The 10,751-nt window shown below is 36.3% G+C and overlaps 1 non-coding gene across 1 annotated transcript; it reads left to right on the forward strand.

Annotated features, from left to right (window-relative positions):
- The first annotated feature begins 8,637 nt into the window (after positions 1 to 8,637).
- Positions 8,638 to 8,744, forward strand: LOC116145305. Its single transcript, XR_004130379.1, has one exon. It is a non-coding gene; the product is annotated as a small nucleolar RNA R71 (small nucleolar RNA).
- The last annotated feature ends 2,007 nt before the right edge of the window (positions 8,745 to 10,751 follow it).

A 10,751-nucleotide genomic window follows, 5' to 3' on the forward strand; every position in this document is an offset into this window, starting at 1 on the left:
GCCAAGATTGCTCGACGAATGGAGGGCCAAGATTCACAGTAGACTGATGGCTACGATTGAACCCTGCCCTTTCGTCTCCCATGCAAACCACTATAAAAGTGGGCGAACTCATCAGAAAGCCTTCACACTTTGCAAAAGTTCCCAAGCTTTTTTGCTTATTCTGTCGCTGCTCCTTCATCTTCTCGGTGCTTTTTTTGTGAGTTCATCTCATCTTTCAGTTCGGTAAGTGGTGTGCTGTCGTAGGCACCCATAATTAAAACCCTAAAAAATACGTGTAGTAGTGTGAGTAGGGATCGTTCCCACGAAGAGTGTCTAGCCGAGTTTAATGTTACGTGAACAAGGCTGGGGGTTTTTAGTAAAACAAAAATAATTTCAGGAAAAACAATTCAAATTTAAATTAATCAAAATAACGAAACTTGGTCTTCGTCAACATCCACCGTCAGAATCTTACAATTGATCATTGATGCAAAAGTAAATCAATTCTTATTTTGAATATTCACCGTTGGAACTATTTTCCTATCTCTCCATAATTGTCATTAATTAGGAAACAAGCGATCTTAATTAATCTTACCACTAAACAACCCTAGACAAGCGCTAAAGATTTAATCTAGTGGCAGCCTTAAGAATTAGAGAAATCGATGAAGCTAAACAACACAAACTCAAGCGGTTGTATTTAATTTAGTCGAGTGCTCTTCTTAAGATTACTAATTCTTGACGCAGCAAATTATTAACCCTAATTGCTTCACAAGTTAGAGGAATCAATCAATTACGGATTTGATATCTAACTTAGCAGTAGATTGCAACAATTAATAAACGAGTAGGCCTCCTAGTAATTAAATGCAACAATCATAAAATTAGTTACAGAAGAACATCCAATACTCAAACACAAAAATTGAACACAAAAAAAATAGATTAGATCTCACAGTTTATTGATTCCGAGGCCTCCGTTTCCTTCGACCGAGTTATAAAAATTAGCCACTCATGGCCATCATGAAAATTCCAAGGAAAAACGAAAATCCACCAGAGAGAGACGAGAGAGGCATGTGTGATATGTGTTGTACTCCCTAATCTGACCTCTCTCTCCAAATATCCAATTCGAATTTGAATTCTACTAAATCTAAATCTCCTAAAAATATTCTAAAATCCCAAATCATCCTAATCTGAGTAATTGAAAATAAAATAAAGTCTTAATACAAAATAGGAAAATGGTGTGTCCAGCTATAATTTTCGTGCAATAGGTCTTCAAATCTTCCAATAAAAATCTGCCTATTTGAATTGCATGACAAGGCAGAATGTTCAAGAACGTCCAGTGCAGATGCGTCAACTTCAAGTTCGATTACAACCTTGATTCAGCGAGTATTTCTCCAAACTCAAAACATGAAAGTTGTAGATCTCTTTCTTAGCATTCCACATTTGAATCATCTCAATCGGAGCTTGGATGAGAGAGTTATGCCCAGATTACGAAACGACATCAAAACTGTCCGTATTCACTTAATTAATTATGTTTTGCAATTAACACCTCCATTTGCATCCTAAATCAAAATAGAATAATAATGAGTATATTTAGGCAGCAAATAAGTATAAAAGACTAGACATTAAGGGGGGTAAATATGAAATTTTGCATTCTCATCAGTAAGATTTATTTTCCTTCCTTTACTTGTTTTTACAACTTTTTGTGGTGGAGGGTGGCCATTGTCGTGGCCACATTGGGATTTTTAGGGTTTTGCTAGGGTTTTTAATTGTGTCTCTGGTGGTCTTGGGTTTAAGGAGGGTTTGTAGCAGTGACCGCCAGAATCCTGGTAGGTTGCGTGTGTCTGTTGTTAGATGCTACCCTAGGTGCCTGAACTGAAAGCAAAGTATAGATAGGTCGCTGAATTTTCGAGCTCTAACACATGTTCGATTTTGTTTCAAGTTCTTGGTAGAGAGCTATCGTCATGTCTTCTTCGAGCAGTCATACCATTAATCACATGTTTGATTCTCCGGAGGGTTCGACAGTTCTCGGGGGCATAGTCCTTGAGGCTTTTGAGGAGGTCATCGCGACAGGCTTCTCGCAAGTATACGAAATTGTTCAAGTAATAAAGCTCGAGTAAACGAGTGTCGAATCCCAAGGGAACTACCTACCAAGTACCAAATTAGTCTATTCTATTGCTATTTGATAAAAAAGAATTTTAAGAATGACTTTAATGAAAAAGTAATAAACTAGAAACTAAACAAATGCAGAATTTGTTAACAATTTTAAGCCAAGATCAATATAACTAAACCTAGGGCACATATTTCACACCAATTTAATCCTATGCATCGACAATTATTGCTAACCTAATTAAGCATATTCTAAAAGCCAAATTCCCTAAAATTCCACTAACTTTCTCTCGAACAATTAGCAAATTAACCCTTAAGCAACAACCCAAAATATCTCTAAGTTAGATTTAGGAGTTAAGAGATCATTAAGTTCTATAGAATTTACCAGAGCCTCACAGATCGCGGTAACCTATCTCTAGTGTTCGCTCAATCTATGGTTTTATTACCTTAGACAAATAAGGTTTCATCTCTCGATCTCAACCCAACCCATGATATCATTCAATTCTCGGATCCTTAAGAATTGAGAGCATTATGCAAATAATAAAACTTAGAATTAAAAGCTCAATAGGAATTAACAACAATTTAAGTCAATACATATTCATAAATTGGGCTACATCTTAGCACTAGAAAAGAGAATTAGTTCATAATAAACATGAAAGAAATAATCATATTTATTGAAACATTCATCATGAGTTTACAAGAAAAGAATAAGGAAAACTTCTCTATATTGTGAATCAAAGCTCCAGAATTTCTGTTACTTCTCTTCTCTCTAGAATTTTCTCCCCTTCTTCTCACCAAAAGATCCCCTAAATAATGCTAAAAGACTTCTATTTATATCCCACAAGGGTTAGGGTTTGTTTTTCCTTAATTCTATTTGATTTGGAACCCTTAACCCTATTATTCTAGCTAAAAATGGACAAAAAACTAGTGACTTCCGTGATTGTGCCACAGCACTATGTTGTGGCACAGTAGCTACTAGAAAAAGTGTGCCGCGGCACAGTAGCTGCTGCCCTTTTCCCGCATCATTCCACTATTCTTCAAATATGTTGACTTTTGAACTTGATAACGATGGAATTTGGAAAAGTTGTATACATATGAAATGTATCCCTTTGAATCAGATTTCCAACGGTGTAAGAATTGTCTTAATCTGAGTTCTATAGCTCAAGATAGTCTCAAAATACCGAGGCTTGCGCAAACTAGAACGTAATCTAGAATCTTCTCTTTACTTCAACTTCTATAACTTCTTCAATTCAACTTCAATTCTTGATCCGTTTGTTTCCACTCGTCACTCATTCCGTTTCCAACATGATTCTTCATCCGAGCATAATATTTAAGCACTAGTAACCTGAAAAACACTCAAAAATACCCGTGATCCCGTAAAAGGCAATTATGAAATTATTAAGCAACTTTACCAAATTAAGCCTAATTTCCACAATTAATCCCCCAAAAACCACGAACTAAATGTGTATTTTCAAGTTCTTATCACAACCGCCAACCAGCTTCTTGCTAGTCCCTAGCAAACTAAGCGATAAAATAAGTCTCTAAGCTTGAAAATAAAACAACCAATTAAAACCTATATCTAAACTATCCTAAACCACTTTCATAGATTGACACGATTGCATTTAGCATATGCAACAAGCCTTTAAACCCCTAGGTGGCCCTAGTTGGACGAGTTGTAGTCTCGTGAGGGTTTCTAGCGATGATACCCACAAACATCCATACTAAAATTAACCTAAACTTGTAACACCCCATTTGAGGTACGTAGCTAATTTATGGTGTATTGCTTGAATGTTCTTTGTTTTTGCCCTTATTTGAGTTGTTATGGTGTTAATATTGTTTGGTTGGCCCTTGGTTGAAGTGATGTGTTGGTTTGGTTGAGTGTTTGCCCTGAAATTGGTTGAGACTTGGCGAATTTTGAGGTTATGGTCTTCGCCGGGGCGAAGAAGAGTCTTCGCCGCAGTGACGTATGCCCTGGATTTCTTCGCCACATCAAAGAGCCGGCTGAGATTTTTGTTGAAGTTTCTAGATATTTTTCCCTAAGGGCAAAATGACCATTCTACCCCTAATTAGCAGAGTGCATTAATGAGTATGAACCATCCATATGCATTAATTGTGCATTGAAAAGTAGCTTGAAAAAGAGTAGAGAATTTTGAGAATAAGTTACTTTAAGAGTAAAAAGAATGAGAACACTCTAATAGTAAAGAGAATGAGAAAAACTCTAAGAGTGAAGAGAAAGAGAGATTTAGCACTAGAGAATAAAAGAGAGAGTAGTGCTAAACAAGAGAATAGAGTAGGTTGTGCGATGGGGAACCTATGAGTGATGAGTAGAATCGTCACGAGTAGTGGGTGCTTTGTGATCTCCCAGTGATGCCTCCGGTAAGATGAGGCCGTGACACTCGAGAGAGAGAGAATATACACTCACGTGGCCAAGGGTTTCGAATCCGTGCATAACCGAGTCCGATCGATAGAGAATGAGTAGAAATCACGAAGAGTGGGTTGGTGATTTGTGAACTCCACCCGGCCGTGCCTCAGGTGAGATGAAGTCGTGACATTCACGTGAGAAAGAATGAGAAAACATGAGAAAGAACCAATAGAGAGAATGAATAGAGTCACAAAGAGTGGGATGAGTACCCAGCCGTGCCTCCGGTAAGATGAGGCCGTGACACACATCAGACCGTTAATAGAAAAGAACTATGAGAAAGAGAAAATGAATGAGAAGAGAAGAGTGTAAGGAAATAATTAAGAGAAAGAGTTACGGGGATAGACGAGTAGATAATTTACTTACTGAGCCTTTTTGTGCTCACCCCGTTGTTATCTATGTTTTGTAGGATCTAGGTGAGGACACGGTCGGATGGACGTCGGCAAGCGAGGAGAAATAGCTACACTATCCACCACATTTTGATGACTTTTGTCTTAGATACTTCACTTTGTATAAAGAATGTATATATTTAATAAAAGAGAAATTTGGGCCAAACTATTTATGTTATCTTACTTGTATTTTCATTGTGTATATTTTATGAGTGTATGAGTAAAAAGGAGTTATTACAAAACTCCAAAAATACAAACAAGAACAAAAACTAACAAAAATTCTTGGATCAATTCATAAAGGTGTCTCAAAAATAGCATACACATAAAACAAATAGAATAATTAAAAATCACCTAAACTCACAGACAATGCAAACATCAATTCCATTTTCTTTATCAACCCTAGAACATCCATACAACCACAAACCATTAGTCTACAAACCTAGATGGTTTTATGCACAACATTCATGAACAAAATTTTGATCTCAGTATTCGGGTTATGACTTATAGGTGAATCATGGAATCAAACTCCATAAGCTCACTTTTCAAACCACTCTCTACTAATGTAGAAATTCACACTACCTTGGATCAATAGGTCTTTGTAAAGGTTGTAACTTTAGGCCAGGGTATGGGTTCACGAAAGAACGGAAAGGGAATTCAACAAAAATCAAATTGAAAGGCTTAATCTTCATTCATTCTCATTACTGTCATACAAAAACACTTTTTCACTCAGTAGCTTCCCAACCTTGATCAAGCTCTTTCTTTTCAACAGTAATATAAACCCATTTGCATAATTTCAAATCTTCACAATGCTTTTCAATGCCCACTTTTCTTTTCTTTCTCTTTTTATTTTATTTTTTCAGTTTTTTTCCCCTTTTTTTTCATTTTTTTTTATTTAAACAAAGAAAGTAGAAAATACACACATAGCCCCACTGATTTTACAAGCACTCCACAACCCCCAACCAATTTCTTCGCATAAACCTGGGTTGTGGCAAAACTACACTTCCTTACCAACACTCGTACTAAGCTTGAATTACAATTAAGTCTCTTAAAGATAAAACGGGTAGGATTGTGTTTTAGGCTCATCATTAGGGTAGGGTAAAAATTAAGTTCAAAGAAAGAAAAATAAGGCTAAATTGTGTTTAAAAAGGCTCAAAGGGTTAACTAGTGATAATGATAAAAAGGGTCGGCTTGAAAGGCTCAATCGGTCCAAAAACAGCCTAAATCATTTCCTAAGTGATGTAAACTCTAGTGATTTCGCCTGAGTGGTTGTCAAATAAGTTTAGAGTTTGTTGAGATCACGAAAATGTCCATGACATTCACACATAAAACGTCTCTAAGTAAGTAAACTTAACCACTTTCAATCCACAAACCGCTAGGGTCTCAAACTAAATGTCATTAATATTCACAATCATCCGTAATTAAAGGCAAAAATTAATGTCCTCTACTTGTTACATGTTATTGCAATAATCCTATCATAGACATATAAATTAATGAAAGAGAAAATAAAACTCACACAATAAGACAAAAAAAAAAAAAAAAAAAACTATAAAAGAAAAAAAAAAAACTGCTCCCTAAATCCATATGTCTATAATTTGCACAAAGGTGCGAATTCCTACCCCCAACCTTAAAATCAACATTGTCCCTAATGTACAAATGTAAACAAAAGGAAATAGAGAACAAGAAAAGTTACCCCCTTTTGCAATAGTGAAGTGCGAATATGCGTGACAATTTGATCACCAACTCGTTTCATTCCATTGTTGCCTTTTAATTCTGTCAAAACAAAGAAACTTATGGTGCACCTCATCGGAAACACACATCACGTGTTAAAGTTATTAATTTAGAGAAACAAACACAACATCAAAATTATTTACACTAAACAAAAAATAAAAAAAAATTAAACATGCTTGAAAATTAACACCTGCAAAAATAACACATTAATCAATAAAATGAAAAAATTAAAATAAAAAAAACTTGGGTTGCCTCCCAGAAGCGCTTGGTTAAAGTCGTAAGCTTGACTTTTCGTTTTCTTCAATCCGGATCATCTAGGAGAATCCAAGCCCTTATATCATTAATTTTACCATTCACATAGAGCTTTAATCATTGTTCATCTAACATCTCAAAGTCAGCCTCCATAGTCCTAAAGTTGACTACACAATTCTCTAGGTGTGAACTAGGGTAGTTTTCTTCTAATTTTTTATTCACTATGTTATCAAGGACGCTAATCTCAAAGCATGTGTCTAAGTCAGATGAATGCTTCTTAACATCAAAAACATTAAACTCTACTTGCTTATCTTCTACCCTTAAGATTAGTTTCCCTTGATGAACATCTATCAATGCTCTGCCCGTTGCTAGAAAAGGTCATCCTAAAATTAAAGGTATCTCCCTATCTTCCTCCATGTCTAACACTATGAAATCTACTGGAAAAATCAGTTTGTCTACCTTAATCAAGACGTCTTCTACCACCCCCTTAGGATATGTTATCAATCGATTAGCTAATTGAAGAGACACGATGGTTGGCTTCACTTCTCCTCATCCAAGTTTCCTGTAAATGGAAAACGGCATTAAATTTATACTTGCCCCTAAATCACATAAAACTTTATTAAAATAACAACTACCAATAATACAAGGGATAGTAAAACTCCCTGGATCTCGTAATTTAGGTGGTAGTTTCTTTTGAATCAGCGCGCTGCATTCCTCCGTAGCATAACTTTCTCGTGCTCCTCGAATTTTCTCTTGTGCATGAGGATCTCCTTCAGAAAATTCGCATACTTCAGCATTTGCTCCAACATGTCTACCAAAGGAATGTTAATATGTAAAGTCCTAAACATGTCCATAAACTTACCAAATTGCTTATCCAATCTTTGTTTTTGCACTTTGTGAGGATACGGGAATGTCGAGTCATTGTTTGCCAAAGCTTGGGCATTTTTGACATTTTTTTCTCCTGTGCCCTCTTTTTCTTCTTTGAGATTTTCCTTTGTTTCTTCTTCCTTCCTTACCTCCTTCAACTCCTTACCACTTCTCAGTATGACAGCATTAACTCTCTCCTTCGGATTCTTCTCTGTATCGCTTGGGAATGTCCCTTGAACTCTTCCCGCTAAAATGTTGTGGATTTGCCCAATTTGAGTCTCAGGGTTCCTAATAGAGGCTGATTGATTTTGAACCAAGACATTAGTCTTCTCAAACCTCTTGCTTGTCTCTTCAATGAACTTGGTCAACACATTCTCTAAATTAGATTTTGGCTCTTGAGGTTGAAAATTAGGAGCTTGTTTTTGCTCATTGCTGTTGCTCCATGAAAAGTTCGGGTGTTTCCTCCATGCTGGATTATATGTATTGGAATATGGATTCCCTTGCCCCTTTTGGAAATTATTGATGTAATTGGCTTATTCAGGCTGAGCAAACGGGTTCCCTTCTTGGCAATCCTTCAATGAATGATTTCCTGTACAAAGGTCATATATTAGAGAAGAAGATTTAATAGCATTTACCTTTAGAGCAACTCCCAATTGCTTTTGAATGGCGGAGAGTTGAGCAGCCAATGCGGTGTAACCATCAACTTCATGCACTCCCACTGCTTTCCTCATTGAATTTCCCTCTGGAGTCCTCATATAGTTATTGTTCGCCATCACCTCAATCAGATTGTATGCGTCCTCTGGCGTTTTATTGTTCAAGGCTCTCCCACTTGCAGCATCAATCATAGCTTGAATAGTTGGTAGCAACCCTTGGTATAACGTTTACACTTGCGACCAGAGTGGTAAACCATGGTGAGGGCACCTCCATAAGAGATCTTTATACCTTTCCCATGCTTCATATAATGACTTTGAATCTTGTTGGTAAAGGTTCGTAATCTCACTCCTCAGCTTGGCAGACTTGGCAAGTGGAAAATATTTAGTCAGGAATGCTTGAGCTAACTCATTCCAGGTTGTGATGCTCCCAGATGGCAGAGAAATCAACCAAGCCTTGGCATTATCCCAAAGAGAGAATGGGAAAAGCCTTAGTTTGATTGCATCCTCGGATACCCCATTATGTTTGAATGTGTCGCACAACTCTAGAGAATTTGCAATATGCAGGTTAGGATCATCATTCAGTAACCTAGCGAATTGGACTGGCTACTGAACCATTCCGATAATTGTTGGCTTAATCTCAAAATTGTTCACTTGAACGGGTGGTCTCCTGATGCTTGAATAACACCCATCAATAGTAGGACTAGAGTAGTCTTTCAATGCTCTCTGAACCACTACTGCACCACCCATTGCATTTTCTCCTAAATTATCCTCATTCTCATTCTCTTGATTTTGCATATTAGGATTGACAATTCCTGTGTTAGCCATTGATCTTTTAGAGTTAGCTTGCCTCTTTTCTTTCCTCAACTATTTCGTGATTCTCTCGATCTCAAAATCTAGTGGATTAAGATGACCACGACCTCTGGAACGTAAACTCTCCAGATTCTAGCTGAAAACCACAAACAAAACAAACAAAAATAAAAATTAATTAGTAAACAGAAATAAAACAAATCAAATTAGCAACTAAATATTTCATATTGATATTGGTAAAACAAAATAGTTCCCCAGCAACGGCGCCAAAAACTTGACAGGCTTTTCGCAAGTATACGAAATCGTGCAAGTAATAAAGCTTGAGTAAACGAGTGTCGAATCCCAAGGGAACTACCTACCAAGTACCAAACTAGTCTATTCTATTGCTATTTGATAAAATAGAATTTTAAGAATGACTTTATTGAAAAAGTAATAAACAAGCAACTAAACAAATGCAGAATTTGTTAACAATTTGAAGTCAAGATCAATATAATTAAACCTAGGGCATAGATTTCACACCAATTTAATCCTATGCATTGACAATTATTGATAACCTAATTAAGCATATTCTAAAAGCCAAATTCCCTAAAATTCCACTAACTTTCTCTCAAACAATTAACAAATTAACCCTTAAGCAACAACCCAAAATATCTCTAAGTTGGATTTAGGAGTTAAGAGATCATTAAGTTCTATAGAATTTACCAGAGCCTCACAGATCTGGTAACCTATCTCTAGCGTTCGGTCAATCTATGGTTTTATTACCCTAGACAAATCAGGTTTCATCTCTCGATCTCAACCCAACCCATGATATCATTCAATTCTCGGATCCTTAAGAATTGAAAGCATTATGCATAATAATAAAACTTAGAATTAAAAGCTCAATAGGAATTAACAACAATTTAAGTCAATACATATTCATAAATTGGGCTACATCTTAGCCATAGAAAAGAGAATTAGTTCATAATAAACATGAAAGAAACAATCATATTTATTGAAACATTCATCATGAGTTTACAAGAAAAGAATAAGGAAAACTTCTCTATATTGTGAATCAAAGCTCCAAAATTTATGTTACTTCTCTTCTCTCTAGATTTTTCTCCCCTTCTTCTCACCAAAAGATCCCCTAAATAATGCTAAAAGACTTCTATTTATATCCCACAATGGTTAGGGTTTGTTTTTCCTTAATTCTATTTGATTTGGAACCCTTAACCCTATTCTCTTGGCTAAAAATGAAAAACAAACTAGTGACTTCCATGACTGTGCCGCGGCACTGTGCTGTAGCACAGTAGCTACTGGAAAAAGTGTGCCGCGGCACAGTAACTACTACCCCTTTCCCGCATCACTCCACTATTCTTCAAATATGTTGATTTTTGAACTTGATAACGATGGAATTTGGAAAAGTTGTAAACATATGAAATGTAGCCCTTTGAATCAGATTTCCAACGGTCTAAGAATCATCTTAATCTGAGTTCTACAGTTGAAGATATTTTCAAAATACCAAGGCATGCGCAAGCTGGATGTAATCTAGAGTCTTCTCTTTACTTCAACTTCCATAAC

The sequence above is a fragment of the Pistacia vera genome, unplaced genomic scaffold, assembly GCF_008641045.1.
Source record: "Pistacia vera cultivar Batoury unplaced genomic scaffold, PisVer_v2 Contig460, whole genome shotgun sequence".
NCBI classification, from domain to species: domain Eukaryota; kingdom Viridiplantae; phylum Streptophyta; class Magnoliopsida; order Sapindales; family Anacardiaceae; genus Pistacia; species Pistacia vera.